This window comes from Peromyscus maniculatus, chromosome 9 (genome assembly GCF_049852395.1).
Source record: "Peromyscus maniculatus bairdii isolate BWxNUB_F1_BW_parent chromosome 9, HU_Pman_BW_mat_3.1, whole genome shotgun sequence".
Lineage (NCBI taxonomy): Eukaryota > Metazoa > Chordata > Mammalia > Rodentia > Cricetidae > Peromyscus > Peromyscus maniculatus.
Genome location: NC_134860.1, coordinates 30832527 through 30856009, shown reverse-complemented (window position 1 = coordinate 30856009; position 23483 = coordinate 30832527). Strand labels below are relative to the sequence as shown.

The 23483-nt window shown below is 40.1% G+C and overlaps 1 pseudogene; it reads right to left on the bottom strand.

Annotated features, from left to right (window-relative positions):
* Nucleotides 1-6313: 6313 nt before the first annotated feature.
* On the bottom strand, nucleotides 6314-15847 carry LOC102923895 (histone-lysine N-methyltransferase NSD3 pseudogene; annotated as a pseudogene).
* Nucleotides 15848-23483: the final 7636 nt, after the last annotated feature.

Here is a 23483-nt window from a genome sequence, read left to right as displayed (position 1 = left end):
ATACAATACCCAAGATCAGTATCCTCTTTCACTCCAGAGCCTTAGAGGATTTAAACCTATCATTTCTGACCTTCTCAGGAAAAAGCTCCTCCACCCAACCTCTGACTTTTAACACCCCCATACTTCTGCCAAGTCTAATGGAACCTACTGCCTGGTTCAAGACACTCTCCTGTCTCTACTGACCATATTTTGCTTCATCAGTTTCCCTTTCTGTCTCTAATAACATATTCAGACTTCTAATTAACTACTCAGCTAATTGTTACAGGACCACCATAGAGCCGGAGGCCAAGGACCATCAAGTATACCCAGGTGGTAAGGAACAGTACAGTCCAGAGGTATTTACATCCCCAGACTCAAAAGGGTCTGGACTCTGCAAAAACAGACTTTAATATAACAATCTATCACTTTTAAATGTCCTTAGCAACTGATCACCTGTGTCTCCTGGATGCTAAACTAAGAAAGAAAATAGGTGCCTTGAGGTTTGTCTCAGATAAGGCTTATCTCAAGTGAAAATTAAAAGCATGTTCCAGACTTTTCTCCTCTCTCTCTCTAACACTAGCCAATAAAATTCTGATAGGAGAGCACTAAACATTATAATATCATGGCTACTAACTCAAGATTTTAAATTTTCTATTGCTGCTTCTTAATATTCTTAATGTTTAAAAATTCTTCTGAGCTCCACAGCCAGTTTCAACACACCTGGGCATGTCAGATCCACTTCAGGTAAATATAATTCAAACTATCCTGGTCCTGAGACCTCCCTCCCTGGGGGACTTCTTGGAGACACCCCCAAGGTAAATTTTTTCTAAAGTCCCTCTTCTGCTTCACCAGCACCTTGTCAGACCCAAACAGTCACAGAGCCTGAAGCAGCAGAAGGTGATGGATGACTTCCCAAGCAGCAGAGGACAATCCACTACCTCAGGATGTCTGGCTACCCCAAAATCCCATTCCCCCACCCCCAAAAGTTAACTGATGCCTACCAAGTCAGCTGGAAGCAGTTTCAGCAGACATGATGGCCCCATTCCTGTTCACCAGTCATTTTTTATAAAAACAAAGAGTCTGAAATGTTAGAATTCCTAGCCACTCCCCTAGCTACATGACCACACTTGTGCCGCCTAGTAGCCAGGCCTTAGGTCCTACATAATCCATGCACTGTGTGATCATGTAATCTGTGCACAGCATGGCATAACTATGTAAACCCATATGTGCATGTGCAGAGGGAACCTATAAAATAGGCCTATGTACACCCCTTCTCTTCCTTTCCTTTAATAAACTCTTGTAGTGGGTTTTATTGTGCCTGGTGGCTTTTCTCCCATAGTAAACAGTGCCACTTAACGAATAACATTGTACTGCTTAATAAATAACAGGAACAATCCATAAACTGTCTGGAGGACCGAGTGTCAGGGTCTTCCCAGGTGAAGGTATAAAAAGTGTAAGTCATGGTGTAAAGTAACAGTAAAGAAGGCATCTTTCAGGTCCAGAACGGTACAATGGGAGGTGGCTGGAGGAATGTTAGACAGGAGGTTATATGGTTTGTTAACCTCTGGGTATGTTGGGATAACTGCCTCATTAATGAACCGAACAGTAAGCCCTGGTGGCTTACGAACAGGAAGAATGGGGGTGTTACAGGGCAAGTTGATAGGAACTAAAAGTCCCTGAGATAAAAGGTGAGGTTGATAATGGGCTTCAGGCGTCTGTGATCAGTTTCAGAAATAGGAAACTGGAGTCTAAAAGGGAAGGAGGAAGAGTCCTTAAGGCAAAATAGGACTGGCTGGTGGTGAGTAGCCACTACTGGAGTGGAGGTATCCCATACTTGGGGATCTACTGGATATGAGAGGATAGACAGAACAGTCTGGGGTAGGAACCTGGGAGACTATTAAGGGGAGAAGAAGGTGGGAACCAGGTGGGAGTGTGGAGTCCAAGATGAGTGTGGCCCCAAAGTGGTTGATAATATCATAACCAAGTAGAGGTGTAGGGTAAGCAGGTATGACTAGAAAAGAGTGTGAGAATTCATAATAGCCAGAACCTGGAAACAACCTAGATGCCTGTCAGCTGAAGAATGGATTAAGAAAATGTGGGGCTGGCGAGATGGCTCAGAGGTTAAGAGCACCGACTGCTCTTCCAGAGGTCCTGAGTTCAATTCCCAGCACCCACATGGTGGCTCACAACCATCTGTAATGAGATCTGGCACCCTCTTCTGTATACATAATAAATAAATATTCAAAAAAAAGAAAGAAATGTGGTACATATACACAATGGAGTACTACTCAGCAGAGAAAAACAATGACATCATGAAATTTGCAGGCAAAAGGAAAGAACTAGAAAATAACATCCTGAGTGAGGTAACCCAGACTCAGAAGGACAAACATGGTATGTACTCACTCATAAGTGGATACTAGATATAAAGCAAAGAACAATCAGACTGCAACCCACAGATTCAGGGAGGCTACATATTTCATGTAATACAATTCTATAGCATTTCTCCTTTTTAATATAAAAACATTTTATGTACAACTGCAGAAGAAATAATACACAGATAGCTTGAACATAAAAATAAGTTACAATTCAAAAGTCCAGGGTTTTTGAAACTGGAAAGTATTTTCTCTGTAGCAAATAGTAAAAATGATAACATTTCCCAATAAGCCTTTTTAAGACAAATAATAGCTGAATTATACATATAAATATTGATTAGGTCCTGGGATACAGAAGAAACCTATCTTCATCTGTTCAGAGAACTATGTTTTACTTAAGTTGTGTAAGTGAGATTTCTATTCATCTTCCCCTTCACTGTTTGATTACAGCAGATATTTTTCTATAGGCTAATCCATAATCTAAAAAGATTTTAGCCTCCCCTCCTGAAAGTACAGCCAGCATATCCTTTCATCAGCTTGATACAGTATCCTAATAGTGAAATGTTTCACTAAAGCTTGGCCAGTGATTGGGCAAAACCAAAAGTTATTATAAGCCCCATGACCTCAGCCAATAAGACCTGAGCTGTGGGACATTGGCTGTTGAAGGGAGGGCAGGAACACAGAACCCAAAAACCGTGGACATAGGGAAATTCTGTCCATTTATCTCTATGCCAGCAAAAATTTTCAAGATCACAGAGGATGGTAAATTCAAAAGTTCCCTCTGGTGGCCATCTTGATTGGTTATCAAGAGCATATTGTGGGCATGCCTTAGTGCACAGAGAAATCAGGCGTTCAGCACATATGGTATCAGATAGTCCCAATTTTAATAGATTCTGTAAAAGACACCCCAAGGGTGTTTGGGGATGTGGCTTTGAGTCACAGCTGCCCATTTCTCAAGTCTGTGCTGGTACCTGAAGTTAATGCAACATGTCCACTGTTATTAGGCTTTAGGTTTAAAAAAAAAAAAAAAGGAGTGTGTGGGATATGCCCTTGAGCAGAATGTCTTCTGAAGAAGGGGTCCCATGGAACAAAGTTGGGTCTTTGCTCCAGTAACAGGTTGGGGGCCTGGCATGGCCACGTCTTTGTCAGGACACTCTAAAAATTAGAGGAGGCCCTGGGCCTCTAAAGCAATGACTTGGAAAGGACAACTTACTGAGCCGAAAGCTGATCTAGTCTTTGTGGAGAGTGTGTGTAGGAGAGAAAGGTGTTTTCCCACAACTTGTCTGAGGACCAATGGGGGAAAATCAGTCCTTCTTGGCCAAAACACCAGATGAAAAGTTTCTGTACCCCGATATTGAGCCTCTCTGCTGATGCAGTAATCTAATCAAACCAAATTAAGAAAGGTTCAGGTTTGATGACCAAAATGCTCCAGATGGTTTTTAAGCCCTCGGAGAGGATATGGAGAGAGAAGAGACTGAAAAAAAACCACCTGTCTGTTCTCTGGGGGGAAAGTTTAAATACCCTGTAGGAGTGGTCTTGAGCATCTCTGGGGTAAGAACTGCCCTTTGGTGGGTCTTCTGAGTTGAGCCAGGTTTTGGAGAGGGAGTGCTGAGGTGGAGTTTCTACCTGAACACTCAGCTTGATTTCTCCTTTTTCTTCAACCACAGAATGGTGTTATCAACTATTAAGGTGGGTCCCACTTCACTAGCCCAATCTAGATGATCCTTTCCAGGCATGCTCAGAGGCTTGTCTCTTAAGTGATTCTAGATTCTATCAAGTTGACAATGAATATTAACACTACAGCAGCTTACATCTTTCTCTATTTTGTAGTAATTCTAGCTAGAGAATACTAATGTTTTTAATTTCAGCAGGTAATCTGGAGAGTGAGTCTGTCACAAGTACCAATCTATGGGTCCTAGTTAGTCATGTTGAAAGCTTTAGCAGCATTGGCCCCACAGTGTGCCCTCTATTGTCAGTTAGGGACCTAAAGAGAGGGCTACCCTGTGATATGCTGTTTGGGATGAACTCAGGAGTTCATACACAACTTCCTGGGATATCTCTCTTCATCTTGTTATGCCTGCATCATGAGTCCCCCAGGGATAATCAGGAGTCCAAGTTGGTATGTAAAAGCAAAGAGCCTTTATTGCAAGCTCAAGCTTGGAACTAAAAGACTATTCCTTTGTTCTCTGTCTTAAGGTTTTTTTTTTTCTTCTTAGTATAGCCATTAAGTCATGAATGGCCCATGAGTGATTGACACAAAAGCAACATTCTTCCCTGAGTGCAGTGCAGAGCCCTCCTTGTTGTACAAAAAGAAGATCCACTTCCCATCTGCTCTGTAAGGCTATTAAACTAAGGAGTCTAGAGACCTTTCTAGTTTGTCAATCGAGTCTTCAACATGAGCCAAATCTTAATTTATGGCTGATTATAAAGCCTTGTAGCTTTTGTCTTGTAATATCAATGCTGAAGTCCTTATACCTGTGGCTTCTGTTAATCCAAGTCCAACCAAACTGGAGAGCATTACTGTGGCTGCCCCTATGGCCCTCTTAGATTTGGGGAAGGGGACAAGGCTAATTTCATCTGAGTCTCTTCATAGTATTTTATGTTGAGGAAGAGCTAGACCATCATATAGTGCCCCTTTGCTGCATTTAGAACCATACTATGAATTCATGGGGTCATTTCAGTATTTCAGGTCTATCATCCAGATGGGGCAGCATAATGAGTTTTGTTATATACATGGTCAAGGTTTTATTTTTGCTGGACTATCTCAGAATGATTGACATGTAAGCAACAGGTTTTCCCCAAAGGGAATTTGCCTTTGAATTAGCATTTTCAGCCTGTTAACTCTTTTCTGTAGTTGTTTTAAGCTGAAACTGGGGTATCAGTTGTCAGGGCTCAGGAAGGCTGAAAGGCTGGTCAAGGACTGGGCAATGGAGCATTTATCAGGAACATCTGTTTAGCTGTTCCAGGAGAAGGGACAGGGAGCAGGGCTGGTTTATATCAGCTGGATTGGTTTATATCAGCTTTTAGCAAGTCCAGAGCTCAGCAATTTGTAGTTTATAGGTGCTCCCTGGATGGTGTCTGTTAAATCTACTGAGAAAAATATAGACTAAAGACAAAAGTTAAAATTTAGGAGCTTAAAAGAAATGTTTGTATTTGGAACTTTTACTTATCTGAAGTCCGTTTGACCTGTGACAGGTGGATTTATGACTTATGACCTTTTTACTCTTTGCAACAAGTGTCTGTAAAGCAGCTGGAACAGATTTACATCTTGGAGACATAACAAAAGCCATGGCTTTGGGTTAGCCTGATGAAAAACATCTTTAAGTTTACAAAGGAAATTTAAAATCTTGAGCTTATGACTGAATAGTGAGTACTCATTGCTCCATTAGTTTATCTGAACTCCTTTTATTAATGTTAAAACTCTAAACCTCTGAAATCTCAACATAATGATATATTTTTAGTCAAGTTTACAAGTCAAATAGGGTATATAAAATTAATGTCCAAGACCAATTGTCCTGTCAGGCTTTAAGGTATGTTCTTTTACTGAAAAGTTACATCTGAAACCTGTATATTCTTTAATATGAAGTTTGTAAGCAAGGCAAACCTGTTTGCCTTTTTCTAATAAGAGACCTAGCACCTTTAACTAATTAGTGAACTGACTAATGAACAAACAAGATAGCTGCAGCCTTGAGGGAGGAGCTGATTGCCTGCTGTTGTCTAGCTGACAAAGCTACAGTTAGCTTAGCCGTCAGTGTCAGAGATCTGAGAAGGATTGATCAAAACGACAGAGGCCAGTGTATAGTCTTTACCTAGACAGATACCCCAGGCTCCTGTGGACTCTATGGCAATGAAAGAGTTATCAGGACATCAGTCTTGGCTGCCATGCCCAGAGAGTGAGAGGCTTTCCTGTGGAGGAGGAATATGAGGAGATTGGCCTCATCTTGTCTAGGCAAAGTGGGACATCAAATGTCCAGTGTCCTACTTGTCCACAGTTTGGGCTGAGCTTTGGCAGAAGGTGAGGCATTGGGGCAGTCTTGCCCAGTGGTCAACTGGTTAGTATTACCATAGTCCAGGTGGAGTTGTCCGTTGCTGTGTCCATTGTCTTCTTGGAGACCTTGGGAGTCACTGCTAGGATCGTAGAGTCTCTGTCATATAAGTTTAAATAACTTAAATGCCATCTTCAGCAAATCTCTGACAGATTAAAGACTTGAGCCAAACAACTGCTTGTTTTTAGTTATTTGGTTTAGGCTATACCTCAAAAACATATAAGAGGCTAGATAAATTTTTCCTGTACTTAATTACATTAGTCCTTAGAATGACTTATAAATATAGTTCTGAACACCTTAACACTTAATCATCTTTAACAGTTTATAATAAAAATAACAATTTTAGAATTGAAACTCTTTTTAGTATTAAGATAGACTTTTAATTCATAAACATAGTCTGCACACAGACTGAGAATTTTCCTGATCTTTATATAGTGTACCATTATAGAAACATACCAGTTTCTTGTATGACTCAGTTTATCAAAATAGCCATAGCTTAACATTGCTAGGAAAAAACAAAGAAGTTAAACGTATATCATTAAACCAGCTCTTGTAACTTTGAATAACTCTTAGAAGAGACATTCTTTAAGCTAGTGGTTTTCAACTTTTTGTGAGTCATTGTTATGCAAATCTTTGATATACAGGTGACCCTAGGCTACTCCTGTAAAAAGGTCTTTTGACTCCCAGAGTCTGAGGTTGAAAAGTGTCCCAAGTTCTTTGCCAGATTATTTAAGGTCATTGCCTTATTGCATCACAAGATAGAAATATCCCAGTTTTTGGTGTTTAGCAATTGTGGCCCTAACTTTAGTTGGCCAGTGACTACACTGAGTATTTGGGATTCCAGTGTAGTATTGATCCTTTCTCAGGGTGAGCCTTTAAACATAAAAACATGTTTGGGGGTTGACATATTTCAGTTGGCAAAAACAGTTAGTCAGAAGCAAAACTAAAGGAGTTAAAAAGCAAGGTTAGCACATTTGAACATTTGCTCAGAGCTATAGACATTGATGGATTAGATCTTTGTTTTAAGGTTACCTATGTAGCCTTCTGATTATTAACCCTGTGTTAAAGTTATGAGTTAACCTTTTTGTTACAAATATAGGTTTTTAACTATGTCCAATAAACTTATAAACCAATAATTTCTTGGTTGTTCTGCTCTTGTTCTTTCTGTTTGCCAATTTTTGACCTTGGACATAGTGACTTTTAAAGCAAGTCTGGGTCTGAAAAATGGTGGGCTATAATCCAATTTCAGAGCCAGCTTTTTAATAAAACAGAACAGTATACAATAATTTTTATAAAGCATATAGTTCTAATGGCCAGAATGCCCAGAGATAAATTCTGAGTGCAGGTGGCTGGCTGCAACAGTAATAGCTGAGCTATAACTAAGACATACAGAAAAAAATAAACTCATACATTTAAGACCAGTCAGACATAAACATGTAGTGACCATATTCACGTATTCAAACATTCAAACAAACAAACAAACAATATTATTAAGATTAATCCATGTGAGTCTATTTAATGGATAATAGGGATTTATTAAGCTATAACATGAGGAAATACATTCACAAATATAGAACAGAGTAGACAGATGAAGCCATCCTCTCATTTGACTGGGAGCCAATTCACTTGGCAGTTTAATCAGACCAGGAAGTAGGCAGCAGGGAGAAGGGGCTGGTGACCCTTCTCTCTTGCCTTTTAAGAGGTCACATACAATGGCAAGAAGGACTCCCTCCTTTGGGCCCTAAGCCCAAGGTCATGGGCAGAGCAAATACCACTACATTTCCCTTTGTCTAAATAAGAAGGTTCTAATCTTAATGCAAACTATATACAATAAGAATGATTATCAATTATTGTCCAGGAAAAACAAAGGGTAATAACATAAACAAAAATGGAACTACTACCAACAAGAACAACATCAAACAAGAAAGACATGCTAAATGTCCAGAAATGTCCAGATCATAGGTAAATGGCAAATTACTGAGATTGCTCCAGTAGCTGTCCTATCCTGAAGATTCTAACTCTAGTACTTGGTATGTTCTAGCTAAGAAAGGAGAAGATTGTAACTGTAACCATCTAGTCTTAAATTATATCAAAGACCTGAGAAGGAATATAATCATTAGTACCTGAGAAAATGGAAAAAAGCAAGCAATTTCCAAAATTTCTTTTGAGAATAGACAGAGACAGCTAGAAGCCTAGACATTTACCTAAAGTTTCTCAGCATTGTTTGGACACCCAATTTGGCTACAGGCCTAGACTATCTGACAGATCATTTTCAGAAGCAGGAATTTTGAAAGGCCATCTTACCCTGTCTTGGCAAGGTTCAGTAGTCACTTTTCCTTGTGTCTTGCTCATCTGGAAAGGACAACATTCATACTGTCAGCAGTGAAGACAAGGGCAATTCTTTGCCCAACAGGCCCATTTATGCCAAGAAGAAGACAAACTTCCAAATAGAAATGTCTTAGAAGCCTAACATTTTCTCAGGTCAGATTGGTGCTGCTGGGAGCAATCATGTCTCACATCAACAGAATTCTAAGTTATCAAAACATTTAAATGCCATATTCTTTAGGTCTATGAAGTGTCTGAATATTACTTATCCATCTGACATATGTTTCTGTAAATCTGGAAAACCTAATTAACATAACTATAGAAATGACAAGCATGGGTGACTATAAATCTGTAAGTCTTCTCTACCTAAATAACCTAAGGACTAAGGCTTCACATTAACAAGGTAAAAAGTCTGTAAGCAAATATACTGTATAAAGACAATGACCTCAAAACTGTGACAATACACAAAATATCTGAAACACAGGTAGAAATGTATGATGCATTATGCAATATGACAATATCCTTAATATGTATCAATTTACAAAATATCCTAAACAGAAGTAGAACATACCTACAGTATGACAAATATAATTTTACACTTGTATCAATATACAAAATATTTTAAATAGGAGTAGGAACAATACAACAAATATAGTTTTATATTTGTATCAAATTACAAATTATCTTAAATAAGGATATAAGAGTAGTTTACATTTGTATCAAATATACAAGAATCCATATCATTGCAAATCATTCAAGATTGATAGTTTGCTAAATCAGTTTACTAATAGATACAATAATCTACCTTAATATACTATACCTATCCATTCCCCCCGCCTTTTTTTTTATAAAGGAGAATACTGAGTCTAAATTTTATTGTTCCACCTCCAACCTTATAACCATCCATCCATAACCCTGAGAAAAAATGAAACCTTTGGGAGAGGGGTGTTGTTTTCTTAATTGCTTCCTGCTGTTTAGGGGGCAATGGTATTTCTGTGGGGTCCTGTAAGAAAGCTTAGATAGTTAGGTCTCAATAGGATTAGCTGTAGAATCTGCAGACAGTCTCAGAATAATGGGTAAGATTGTCTAAGATTCTGGTTGGAAGTGTAGTATGATGAACCATCTCATCTTGGAACTGTCCTGAAGAATTATCAGTCCAAGGCTGATCATTGAGTAATGTTCTTAGGTACAATGGCATCTTTCTGAACTAGAGTCTTCTCTCTGGCAACTTCAGAAATTATTGTTGGAAAGACATATTTCACTGTGGAGAACTTGACATTAATATCGAAATGGAAAGTTTGGATTTTAGGATGACATGGAATGTGAGGAAGGATTCCCAGAAATCAAAAATAAGCATGGAGAGAAATAGAGTCTTGACAACAATGGATTATTGGTTTTCTTCTGTCTCACACCAGTTGACACTTCTGAGACAGAATCTCCTAATTTTTCTTTTAGCAATATGCTTGGGTTTAGAGAAGGAAAGAGCCACATTCCAACACCAAACCAGCTTGATTTATAACTGAATTGGGACCATAACTATTCTGGAGTTAAAGAGATGTAGATGTTAGGCAGTGATATATTATACTGTGGAGTATATTGGTACCAATATGTCCTTCCTTTATGCAGTAGACATCTAGGTATCCAAGGCCTTATGATTTCTTGAAGATGGGTATTTCTATTATCCTGTAAAGACAAACACCAGAACCCTGCCCTGACCCTTGTTTGTTGAGTTTTTCTTACAACTTATGGAGTGGTCACATCAGTGGATGAGCTATTACTTCTTCTCATCAAGGGCTTTCTCCTGTTCAAAGTGAATTTTTATTAATTTTGTTGGTATCCATAGTTTTTCTTCTCCTGAAGAAACAAAAGCAAAACCCCTTCCCCAATATAGGACATATCCTGGTTTCCATTCTGAGGTTAACATATCTTTGAAGTAAACCAGTTGGTATAGCTCAGGAGTTTTTTCTGTTGTCCAGTGTCTCTCTGCAGCTGTTTTCCCTTTTTCATCAGCACTGAGAAAATTCAAGGTTAATAAAGCATTATGTAATCTATTTCTAGGGGTCATTGTTATCTCTTTATGTTTATTTAGCATATTCTTTAAAGTTCAATGGGATCTTTCTATGACTGCTTGGCCTGTAGGATTGTGTGGTATACATGTAATATGCTTTATATTGTAATAAGCAAAAACCTGTCTCATTTTATTTGAGACATATTATGCTGGAGCATTGTCAGTCTTAATTTGTACAGGTATTCCCATGATTGCCATAACTTCTAATAGGTGTGTAATTACAGAGTCCACCTTTTCAGAACTCATAGGAGTTTCCCATTGAAATTCTGAATAGTTGTCAATGGTATGGTGTACATATTTTAATCTCCAAAATACAAAATGAAACATAACCATCTACCAAATTTGATTTCATTGTATACCTTTAGGATTACTTCCTGTGGGTAATGGAATTTAGTTATTGAAGAAACAAGTAGGATATTTTTTTAACAATTTCCTTGGCTTGTTGTCAAGTGATAGAAAAGTCCTTTTTCAAACCTTTGCTATTTACATGGTGTTTCTTATGAAATTCAGAGGTTTCTAACACATTACCTATTAATAATTGATCAATCTCATCATTACCTTGTGCTAGAGGACCTGGCAGACCCATATAGGATCTGATATGTTTCATATATATAGGATGTTCTCTATTCCTGATGATTTCCTATAATTGTATAGTGAAGTTAATTCTGTGTTATGAGGAATAAATTCAGCAGTTTCAATATGTAAAACAATTCTCTCTGCATATTGAGAGTCATTGACTATATTGAGAGGTTCTGTGAAGTTCATTAGTACCATAAGAATGGCATACAGTTCTTCCTTTTGTACAGAATTGTAGGGACTTTGAACTACTTTAAGTCTCCTGATTTATATCCTGCCTTTCCTGATTTATTTGTGTCACTATAGAATGTGGGGACTCCAGTGTGGTGGTATTGTGTTCACCAAAATATTGTGTACCTTAATAAACTTACCTGGGGTCAGAGAACAGACAAGCCACTAGTTAGTCAGTGATAGCATACGCCTTTAATCCTAGTATTCCAGAGACAGAAATCCCTCTGGATCTCTGTGAGTTCAAGGCCACATTGGAAATAGCCAAGCATGGTGACACGCCTTTAATCCAAGAAAGCCAGCCTTTAATCCCAGGGAGTGGTGGTAGACAGCAGAAAGATATATAAGGCGCGAGGACCAGAAACTAGAGGCATTTGGCTGGTTAAGCATTTGACTGGTTAAGCATTTGGCCTGGTTAAGCTTTCAGGCTATGGAGCAACACAGTACAGCTGAGATTCATTCTGGATGAGGACACAGAAGCTTCCAGTCTGAGGAAACAGGACCAGCTGAGGAAGTGGCGAGGTGAGATAGCTGTGGCTTGCTCTGTCTCTCTGATCTACCAGCATGGACCCCAATTACTGGCCTCAGGTTTGATTTTATTAATAAGAACTTTTAAGATTCCTGCTACACTCCAGAGATTGGTTTTTGCTGTACAATGTGAGGAAGGTCCCATTCAGTTCTTTTTTCTTTTTTTTTGATTGCAGAGACATCTCCATCTTGTTTTATTAGGGATGTGACAAATCTTTGATTTGTATTCGATTTGTACACGGATAGTGCCATTTCAACCCCCCCAATTTTGCAATTCAGTTTATTTTCATCCCCCAAATCAATTTGGATGTTGCTAATTGTTCTTTCCTGGTAACGTGGCATTTGTTGTGACCATTAGCAAGTGCTGCAGCATGCCTACACTGTCAGGCCATGTAGGAGGCACATCACTGAGGGCTGTGATAGACAAGCAGTGTGCAAGAACAGGAGATCACCAAGGACCGGAGTAGAGCCCTCCGGACTTTGGGAGGGAAGGAATAAATATATATTTGAAAAAAAAAAAAAAAAGCAGAGAATAGTGTGGAAATTTTTTTAAAACTGCGTGTAATACAAATCCAGCCAAAACAATAGTGCAAAAAGTTACAGAGCAACAACCTCTTGGGCTAATGCAGTGGGCTATACAGAGACAGCCGCGATGAAATGTGCAGGTAGGCACGGTGAAGACCAAGGAACCAAGGAGATGGTTAATATTGCCACCCACAGTTTGTGTTTTCGATTTCCCCCCCAAACTTTCCATACAACAAACACATCTAGAGCAGCCCAGCCAGCTATGGTGGAGGTGCAGTCCAGAAGAGACTGTGGAGAAAGAAGTCTCCTGAGGCCATGAAGATCCGCAACAGGCTGGATGGGGGCAGCGCTTAGAGTATAGCCATGTTCTGTGGTGGAAGATGTGGGCCTCGGGAGACTGCTCGGGTTCCTGGGACCTCGTTATCACATCCCATCCTATAAGTTTGCACTGAATGCTTCCTGACAGCTACACAGGTTAACGCTGATTAAAAAACACAAGGACACAAATCTATCTCTTTCATTGCTGGTGTGTGGAACCAGAACACCACCACAAAATATTTCCTTGGCCTAAGAGATCACTGAATTAACAAGGAGTTTTAACAGAGGAACAGGAGTGCTGTACTGAGAGGCTTCCGAAGGGAAACACAGGTACCGCCAATTCCGATGAGTTTCTGAAAATGCTAGAAAAATGACAGACCGCTGAAGACAGCTGCCATGCTGTCCTCCAGGATAACGGCACTAATGTTAAAAAAAATAATAAGAGCTTTTAATGATTGTAATGTATACAGTTTGGGCCATTTGGCAAAACCCTGCAGATGTGTATTAATGATGCTTTATTTAAAAACAAAACAGTCCATGTTGGAATTGATCAGGGTAAGTTAATGGTGGTTTTTAGGCTGGACCCATGATTTAAGCTGTACCCATCCAGCTCAGACAAAAAAATAAAAAGAGAGAGAAATCATCTGAATGTTAAAGCAATTGTTCAGAGTCTTGAAGAAACCAGGCCAGAGGATGCCAATAATGATGATTGGCAAAATCAAAATCAAAACGAAAGAAACTTTATTGAGCTGCCGACAAAGAAATCTTGCACGGCGACTCCAAGTCTGGAGTTTCTGGGATGAAATTGTACAGTCCACAGTTTCCTCATTCGCTGCGGAGATGGAGCTGTCACTGAATCTGACAGAGCCCTGCACTCCTCGGTCCGCCGCCGACCCTTTCTGTAATCCAGTCTTCAGGGAAGCCTGGGGACCTGTTTCAACCTGCTCCTTCTTGGTCTTCTTCTTTGGCACAACCTCGGCGGATTTCTCTGACTCAGATCGAGTCCTGATGGACCTCCTCTGCTGCTTCTTCTCTCCGGGGCCTGCAGAGCCAGATGTTGCCTCGGGAGATGACGTGTTCTGAGTTGGCTTCTCATTTCTCTGACTCGGTGAGGAGATTATAAGCCTGTCTTGCCCCCTGACACTTATTTCTGTTTTGTTACCAATTCCCTTCGTTGAATAAACAAACTGATCAATGAACTTCCCATCTCCTGTCGCGTTCTGAAGAGCAAACACTTGTTCAATTTTCACAACTGGAGACATATTACACTTCTGCAAATCTAGGCTCCCTTTGTGCATTGTGATGGAGGCCGGTAAGGACTTCCTCGCGGCCGCTGTTTTCCAGGCTATTTTAACAGGAGGGGGCTCTTCCTCTTCCACACTTGTGTGCCGCCTCTGGCTCTGTCTCCGAAGATCAGTACTTGACTGTGAGGAGGCCACCCCCCCCCTCCCCAGCATTGGTCTGTTCTGGCTGACTATTGAGCACAGATCTTGGTCTTCGAGGTTTCTTAACTTCGGTCTTGGAGGTAACGTTCTTCTTTGCTTGGGATGAAGCCTCTTCTGGCTGCTTGTCAATGTAGATGAAAGTGTACTGTTCCACTCTCTCTTCCCGAGTCATCTTCAAAGCCTTCTCCACATGCGCAATGCCAATGTCCCACTGGGCGCGTTCTCTCTGAGGCTGGGGTTTCCGAATCTTTTGTTTTTCAGAGTGATTGCTGGCTTGTTTGGTTGCCTCGGCTAGTAACTCTTCATACTGTTCGAGACCTTTATACTCCCGTACCTGTTTCTCATGAACCCATGCCCTCTCTGGCTGGTTGCTAAAAAATTGGACATGATATTCCCGGGCACCTCTTGTGTTAATTTTGGTATGGACCTCAAGCTGGGGGTCACTTGAAACCATACAAGGCCACCAAGGATAGGTTCCCACCTTGGACCAAACAAGATCACCAACCTGGAACTTAACACCGGTGGACGCTTCTGTTGTTGGAACAGAAGACAGTATTGGCTGAACCGGGACGGCTTCTTTGATCACTGGCTCTTCTCTTGGTTTTTCTGGTGCGGTGTCCACCCTCTCATTTGGTCTACTCTCTGCCTCTGGCTCTAACTTGGGGGTCTTGTGTGGCCGGCGCTCTTCGGGTCCGGGCGCCTCGTGCCTGCTGCTCTTTTTCCTCTTCTCCTTCCTGCTCCCGTGCTTTGACTTCGTGTGCTCACTTGCCTGGACTTCATTTAAAAGGTCCCCACAAAGGGAGGACTCGAACAACTCCCTGCCATTCTGGATAGTTTTGGTTATTTTTAGTTTAATCTCAGGTGAGCCCGTCTTCTTTGGAATTACAGTTTGTGGTACCGAAGGAGGAGGAGGTGGTGGCTGTGGAGGAGAAGGTTTTTCCAGACTTTCATGTGGTCTTGTGTTTGGAATTTCTGAATGGTAATAGTCAGTAGGGCTAAAGTTTCTAACTGCACCAAAGCCGTTGGCTGACCCATTGGGGTACTGGTTACATGGCGGGTATTTGGTCTGAGTTTCATACAAGCCGATCGATGGTGGGTAGCCATTTGTGAGTGGAGGAAGGTCTTCTGTTGTGGGTGGATACTGAAAACCTTGTTGCAAAGTAGCTTCGAAGGGTGTCTGGCCACCATCTTCAGCAATGTCACTGCTGTTATCAAAGGCATCCAACTGGCGGATGTTGGCGGAGTCAATGAGTTGAGGTGGTTGCTGAATTGTGTTTCCCATGATCCCTTGCATGAAAGAGAAAGAGAAATCCATTGTTCTGCTTCAGCATCCTTAACTTTCCCTTTCTCTCATCGAGCCTTCAGTTTGTTCCATTCTAACCCCACGGCCGTGTCAGTGCGATCACAGGAGAGACACGGAGGCCCGAAGTGGGGCTGGGCTGCGGGCAGCTGCCGGGACCGCAGGCGCAAGAGAAGGAACCGAGCTAGGCCACATGAAATCCTCGGACTAGATTTCCCTCGCGCCGAGCGCCCCTGCCATGGCGGCCGGCATGGAGGAGGGCCACGGCCCGGCCGGTCGGGCTCATTTGCGGGCGGGCGGAAGGCTGCGGGTGATGCGGAGCGAAGGGGAGGCGGCCGGATGGGGGCCGGATGGGGAGTAGCTCTGCTGGTGCCGGAGAGGAAGCCGGAGGCTGGCGGCCCCGAAGGGCAGCGGGGTCCCGGGGCTTCGATCGAAAACTGCATACCTCTCCTCGGCGCCCGGCACACATCGGCCTCCGTCTGGATCTCCGCGCTGCCAGCTCCCGCCTCCGCCGCCGCCGCCTCCCCATTCAGTTCTTTTTATGAGTTCTATTTTCTTGCTTTTGGGATAGCAAATGTTAATCTCTCCCAAAAAGTTACTACAGGCTCTTTGTCAGTAAGCACTATTTTTCCATAAAGAGGAAATTTCCTCATTAGTTAAAGGTACTACAATTTCTGCTGGGTCTATTCTTATCAGCTGGCAATGTCTTAATTTTCCTTTTAGAATCAAATCAGAGATCTTTTCCTACATAAGTCAATTTCTTACTCAGTTTACATGATAAAAATATCCATTCCAACATAATATCTTTCCTCTGCATCAAAATCCCTGTGGGGAAGTATGGTGGTATTCTAATTGTACTGAAATGTGATTTTGATTGTATGTTAATAAATAAAGTTGCCTGGGGGTCAGAGCTATTAGAGCCATAGCAAGAGTGTGGTGGTGGTGGCACACGCCTTTAATTCCAGCACTTGGTAGAAGAGCTAGGTAGATCTCTTCTGTTCAGGGATACAGCCAGCATTGGAGACATATGCCTTTAAGACCTGGGGGGCTGTACATACAGACAGTGACGAGGCAGTCACGTGTTTGGGTTCACAACCAATGAGAAGGCAGAATAAAAGACTATGAAAAGACTTACACACAGGAAATAGGTCCTTTTCAGAGAGCTAGGACCACTGCAGGAGGAAGGGTGAGATTTTAGCTCTGAGCTCTGACCTCTTGGCTTTCTCTTTTACATTGGTTCTGTGTTTCTTATTTAATAAGACGGTTGGTCACATCTACATCTGGCGCCCAACGTGACAAGAATCCATTAAAAACCACTTGGCTTGGTGGCAGGTCTGGTTTCCCGCAAGGGCGGCTGGCCCTTTCCAGCCTGGGCTGCTGGCTTCCTAGTCCGAGCGGCCTGCTCCCTAGCCCGGGCCCAGGTCTGCTTGACCTCAGGCCGGACTAACCATGAGCTCTTGCTTAAAGCCGGTGCTACAAACAACTCAGACCTGCCCTGCTGAACAGGGCCCTGCCTGTAAAGCCAACGCATGTGGTCAGAGCTTAAGGAACCCAGAGCCAAGCCTTGACTCAGCTCAAGAGAGAACATGTGGCTGGATTTAAGCTTTAGCAGGCTACGCTTTCTTGTGTGCTTTCTCTCTCTCTCTGGATTTACACCTCGGACACTAGGTGGCTGTTTTGAAATTTCCTTGGATTTCTACTGTTCTATGCAGATTTGGTAAGTCATAACATATCAGATATTTTAAAGGAAACTATTTAAAAGAGAAATTTTTTCCACATTAAAAAGAAAATGGGTTTTATGTGTACATTGGAAGAAAATTGGGTTTTGTTTGAAATTTTAGGCAGTCTGACAATGGAACAACTATATGAGAGGTTTAGTATTGTTGGAATTATGCAGTTTATCACTATGTTTATCCTCATTTTACAATTTAAAAACATAGTCAATTTAAGTGCCAGGATGACAGTTTTAGAAAAACTTGTTAAACCTGTAAAAATTCAGACAAGAAATTAACAGCGAAGTTATTTCAAGTTTGGATCATAAGGTTACAGAAAGAAAGCGTGTTTTCACACAATCACCCTTAATTTATCCTGTAACCGTACAGCAGATGCCTGATCAAATGACTATACAAAATATTTGGGCTCCAATTGAAATGTTGGATTTAAAAAGGTTTAAGGAGGCAATAGTATCTTATGGCATGCATTCCTCATATGTAAAGCAAATGTTAAACTCTTGGTCAACATATAATAGGATTGTACCACAGGACTGGCGGGACCTTGCACAAGCTGTTCTGGAACCCAGCCAGAGGCTTCAATTTCTAACTAAGTTCAAGGATGAAGCTAAAAACATAAAAAAACAATGGAGGGATAAAGGAATACAAGTTGCCAGGATCAGCTTATTGGAGAAGGCCAATATGCTTCAGTACAAACACAATGTTTATATGATGTCCAAACCCTAAATTTATGTCGAATGGCAGCCTTGAATGCATGGGACAGAGTTGAGGAACCAAGAAAAAAATCTGAGTCATTTACAAAGGTTATGCAAGGCCCAAAAGAATCTTTTACAGATTCTTTACAAAGACTGGCTTCAGCAGTAAAGAGAATGGTCTCAGATTCAGAAGCTAGTAAGGTAATAATTGAATCTTTGGCCTTCGAGAATGTGAATGCAGCATGCAAAAGAATAATCAGGCCGTTAAAGGCAAGATCTGCACCTTTGGAAGATTGGATTAGAGACACAGTTAATGTTGAGGCTCATGAGCGTGATGATATGTGGGTAGGAGAAGCAATTTCAAAAGGTTTGAGGAATGTTAGATGTTTTAGATGTGGAAAGCAAGGACATTTAAAAAGGGACTGTAAACAGGCCATTCCTAGAAACAATGTTTCTTCAAGGAACAGTGGCAACAGAATGACTCTTCCTTCTGGAATATGCAGAAGGTATGGTAAGGGAAAACACTGGACCAACCAATGTAGATCAACAAAGGACAGACAGGGTAATCCTTTGCCTCAGTCTTTGGGAAACTCCCAGAGGGGCCTCATGCAGGCCCCCATAGCAAATCCAGTTTAAACCTTTCCTGCAGCCATAGAGGAAACCCCTGCTCAGAGCGATTAAATAGCCAAATGCCTATTGGAATAAATCATGCTGGTCAGGATTATGAAACAGAGAGAATAGAAAATTCAGGAGAAAACATAAAGAAAATTTTTTGGCAAACTTCTATTAATGAACAAAGACCAAAATTAACGATAAAAATAAATGGTGTTTTGTTGTCTGGTCTGGTAGACACAGGTGCGGACGTTACCATAATTGCACCAGAATTTTGGCATCCAACTTGGCCTCTTCAGAAGGTGAACATTCAACTGTATCTCAGGTGAAACAGAGTCCAAGATGGCTCGAATGTATAGGTCCAGAAGGACAGAGATGAAAATTAAAACCATATGTGGCTAACATAGCTATGAACCTGTGGGGTCGAGACTTGTTGTAACAATGGAATACTCAGATTAACATCCCTCCGATCTCAGAAACAAATCATAAACTAGCACATGTTACTGAGAGAAATATTAGAAGATATTGTTCTAATGAGTGGTCGCCATCCATCCATATTATACAACAAAAGGACACAACTGATGATCTTCCAAAGACACCAACAACTCTACCTTTAAAATAGTTAACAGACAAGCCTGTATGGGTTCAGCAATGGCCTTTAACAACAGAGAAACTCCAGGCTTTAGAAGAGCTGGTAGAAGAACAGTTAAATGCTCAGCATATTGAAGAATCAACCAGCCCTTGGAATTCTCCTGTATTTGTTATTAAAAAGAAATCTGGTAAATGGAGAATGGTAACAGACCTTAGAGCAATTAACAAAGAAATTCAGCCAATGGGCTCCCTACAATCTGGAATTCCTTTGCCTATTCTGTTACCAAAAGGATGGCCTCTCATAGTTATCGATTTAAAAGACTGTTTCTTTTCAATACCCTTACAAGAAAAGGACAGAGAAAGATTTGCCTTCACAGTGCCTAATTATAATAATTCTCAACTGGTTAAAATATTTCAATGGAGGGTCCTCCCACAGGGAATGGTGAACAGCCCAGCTCTGTGCCAATATTTTGTACAACAGCCATTGGAAGTGATACGTAAAAAATTTCCTAAATCTATAATTTATCATTATATGGATGACATTTCACTAGCTGACTCAAATGCAGATACTTTAGAAAGAATGTTTGAAGAAGTAAAGAAAATTTTGCCTTGCTGGGGATTATAAATTGCTCCTGAAAAGATACAAAGAGGAGATTCTATTAATTATTTAAGATATAAAATAGAGCTACAAAAAATTAGACCCCAAAAGGTGCAAATTCGGAGAGATAGGCTACAGACTCTTAATGACTTTCAAAGATTATTTGGAGATATTTCTCATCTACGAACTATTGTTGGGGTAAAAAATGATGAACTGACTAATTTGTTCAAAACCGTAGAAGGTGACAAGGACTTAAATAGTCCAAGAGAATTATCACCTGAAGCTGAGAAAGAATTGGCCTTGGTAGAAAAGAAAGTACATGAAGGGCATGTGGATCGTATGGATCCAAAGCTGGATTGCATTTTGGTTATTTTATCTTCTAGGCATTCTCCTATTGGAATATTAATGCAGAGGGAAGATATTATATTGGAATGGATATTTTTACCAAATAAACAAAATAAAAAATTAAAAACAGTGGAAAAAAATCTCTGAATTGACTTGTAAAGGAAAATTGAGACTTTGTCAATTAGAAGGAATAGACCCAGCAGAAATTGCCGTACCTTTAATTAAGGAGGACATTGAAAAATTATGGACAGAAAGTGAACCTTGGCAAAGAGCTTGCAGTAATTTTTGGGGAGAAATTAACAGCAAATATCCCAAAAGCGATAGAATTGATCTTATAAAGAGAGCTGATTGGATCTTGCCTCGAATTGTGCGGAAAACAACCTATATCTGGAGTTCGTACACTTTATACAGATGCCAACAAAGAAGGAAAGGCAGGTTACAAATCAGAAAATTTAAGTAAAGTGGTTCAAAGTCCTTATAACTCAGTTCAAAAATCAGAATTGTATGCTATTCTGTTGGTATTAATGGATTTTTCAGAACCTCTCAAAATAGTAACTGACTCTCAGTATGCTGAAAGAGTGGTGTTACATATTGAGACTGCAGAATTTATCCCTGATGCTTCAGAATTAACTTCACTATTTATTCAATTACAAGATACAATCAGGAAAAGGAGTCATCTTTTATATATAACTCACATTCGATCCCATACTGGTCTGCCAGGCCCTCTAGCACAAGGCAATGATGAGATTGATAAATTATTGATAGGAAATGTGCTGGAGGCCTCAGAATTTCATAAAAAACATCATGTCAATAGTAAAGGTTTAAAAGCATTTTTCCATAACCTGGCAACAAGCCAAAGAAATAGTAAAGAAATGTTCTACTTGTTCCTTCTACAATCAATCGCCATTACCAGCAGGATGTAACCCAAAGGGTACTCAGAGGAATGAAATCTGGCAGATGGACATGTTTCACTTTACACAATTTGGAAATCTGAAATATGTACACCACACCGTAGATACTTATTCAGGATTTCAATGGGCAACTGCTTTGAGTTCTGAAAAAGCTGATTCTGTAATCACTCATTTGCTAGAAGTTATGGCCATCATGGGTATACCTGCACAAATCAAAACTGACAATGCTCCATCATATATCTCTGTTAAAATGAAACAGTTTTTTGCTTATTACAATATAAAGCATATTACAGGCATACCACATAATCCTACAGGTCGAGCAGTTATGGAAAGATCAAACAGAACTCTAAAGGATATGCTAAATAAACAGAAAGGAGTAACAAAAACCCCCAGAAATAGACTGCATAATGCTCTGTTAACTTTGAATTTTCTGAATGCCAATGAGAAAGGAACAACAGCTGCAGAGAGACATTGAATAATAGAAAAAACTACAGAATTAAATCAGCCTATATACTTTAAGGATGTGCTGACCTCAGAATGCAAACCAGGGTATGCATTACATTGGGGACGAGGTTTTGCTTTTGTTTCTACGGGAGAAGATAAGCTGTAGGTACCATCAAAATTGATAAAGGTTCGATTTGAACAAGAGAGACCTCTTAATTAGAGGAGGTAAGAGTTCATCAACCAGCATGAACATCCAATTTAAACTAACTTGTACCAGTAACACATGCCTTTTCATTTAATCAGATAATAACTTGCCAAAAAGGAACATCCCCAAAATTAGTCTTGGGGAAAGGTTTTTGTTTTTGTCTTTTAGGAGAATGAAGGTTAAGGAATCTGAAGAACACTGGACAAATGAGACAACTGAAGAAAAGGGACAAATCATCTATCCCAGGAAACAGAGTGAAATGGCATATGGGTATATATCATCTAAAAAATTTCATGTCTTCCTAAATGTTTGTTTCTGCTTTTCTCTAAATATTTAACACTATTGGTCTTCTAATAGTCCCAGTTCAATTAAAATTTAAAGCTGACTTTGGCTCTCTCCTTCTTTAAACTCAAGCATGTTGTTAAAAGGAAAATGCAAACTCCCTGTATCATGACAGAATAAAAGAGCCATCTTCTAGCCGGGCGGTGGTGGCGCACGCCTTTAATCCCAGCACTCGGGAGGCAGAGGCAGGCGGATCTCTGTGAGTTCGAGGCCAGCCTGGACTACCAAGTGAGTCCCAGGAAAGGCGCAAAGCTACACAGAGAAAACCTGTCTCAGAAATACAAAAAAAAAAAAAAGAGCCCTCTTCTGCTATCGGACAGGACAAAAGCCAAATTAATTAAGGGAGTGTTCTATTACTAATCTCAACTCTTTGATTCTATTCTGGTTCTTTAAACTTTTCTTAAAGCATGAATTTTATATCAAAATTTAATATATATATGTATATATATATACATTTTAAACTTTGTTAAGATATGAATGGTCATATAGAGTACTAATTCTAATTCTAGAAAAAAGGATTCAATTAGCTGCATATATATGTCTTTGTGTTTGAGTCTCTTATCAGTTTTCTGCAGGAAATCACGGCCAGGCCTAACATCAACTGAAGTCTCCAGAAATAAGATGGGTCCCCACAACAACAACAACTCCACGTGGACAATAATAATATCATTAAGCTGACAAACATCATCTATAGATCAACTTTGAACTACAAGGTGCTCAGAGCAATTTTGAGATCACTAGCTGAGATGATCCAGTCTCAAAGACTACTTGAATAAGGACTTGAGATAAACCCTGAACTTTGGCATTATACACAGACTGGATAATGAAGGATATAGTTACCTTTCCTAGAATTTGACAATTAACCTAAAATTTTTCTTTCAGGATAAAGATAACTTTGCCCACACCCAGCAGGAAGCAATTTTAAGAATATGACGCCCACATTCCCAAAGAGGTGGTGTGGGACAGGTGGTTTTTTAATGGGTTTTGGGTCTGGGATAATTTTCATTGTTTAGGGGGGTTGGTTACAAGTTGTTGTCAAGGGTTAGGAAAAAGGCTAAGCAAAATAGATTAGATTTAAGGTTCTTGTTTTAAAAAAAAGAAAGGAAGAAAAGAAAGAAAAAAAGACAATTACTAGTTTTAAATACTTTACATTGGATTGGATTGTTTTATATTCTATACAGATTTGAAATTGATATTGTTAGAAAATGCTATATGTATATTTATAATTGTATTTATACCATTCATTTAACAATGTAATGCAATTTTCTGATCCTTGAATGTTATTATTACCAACTATTAG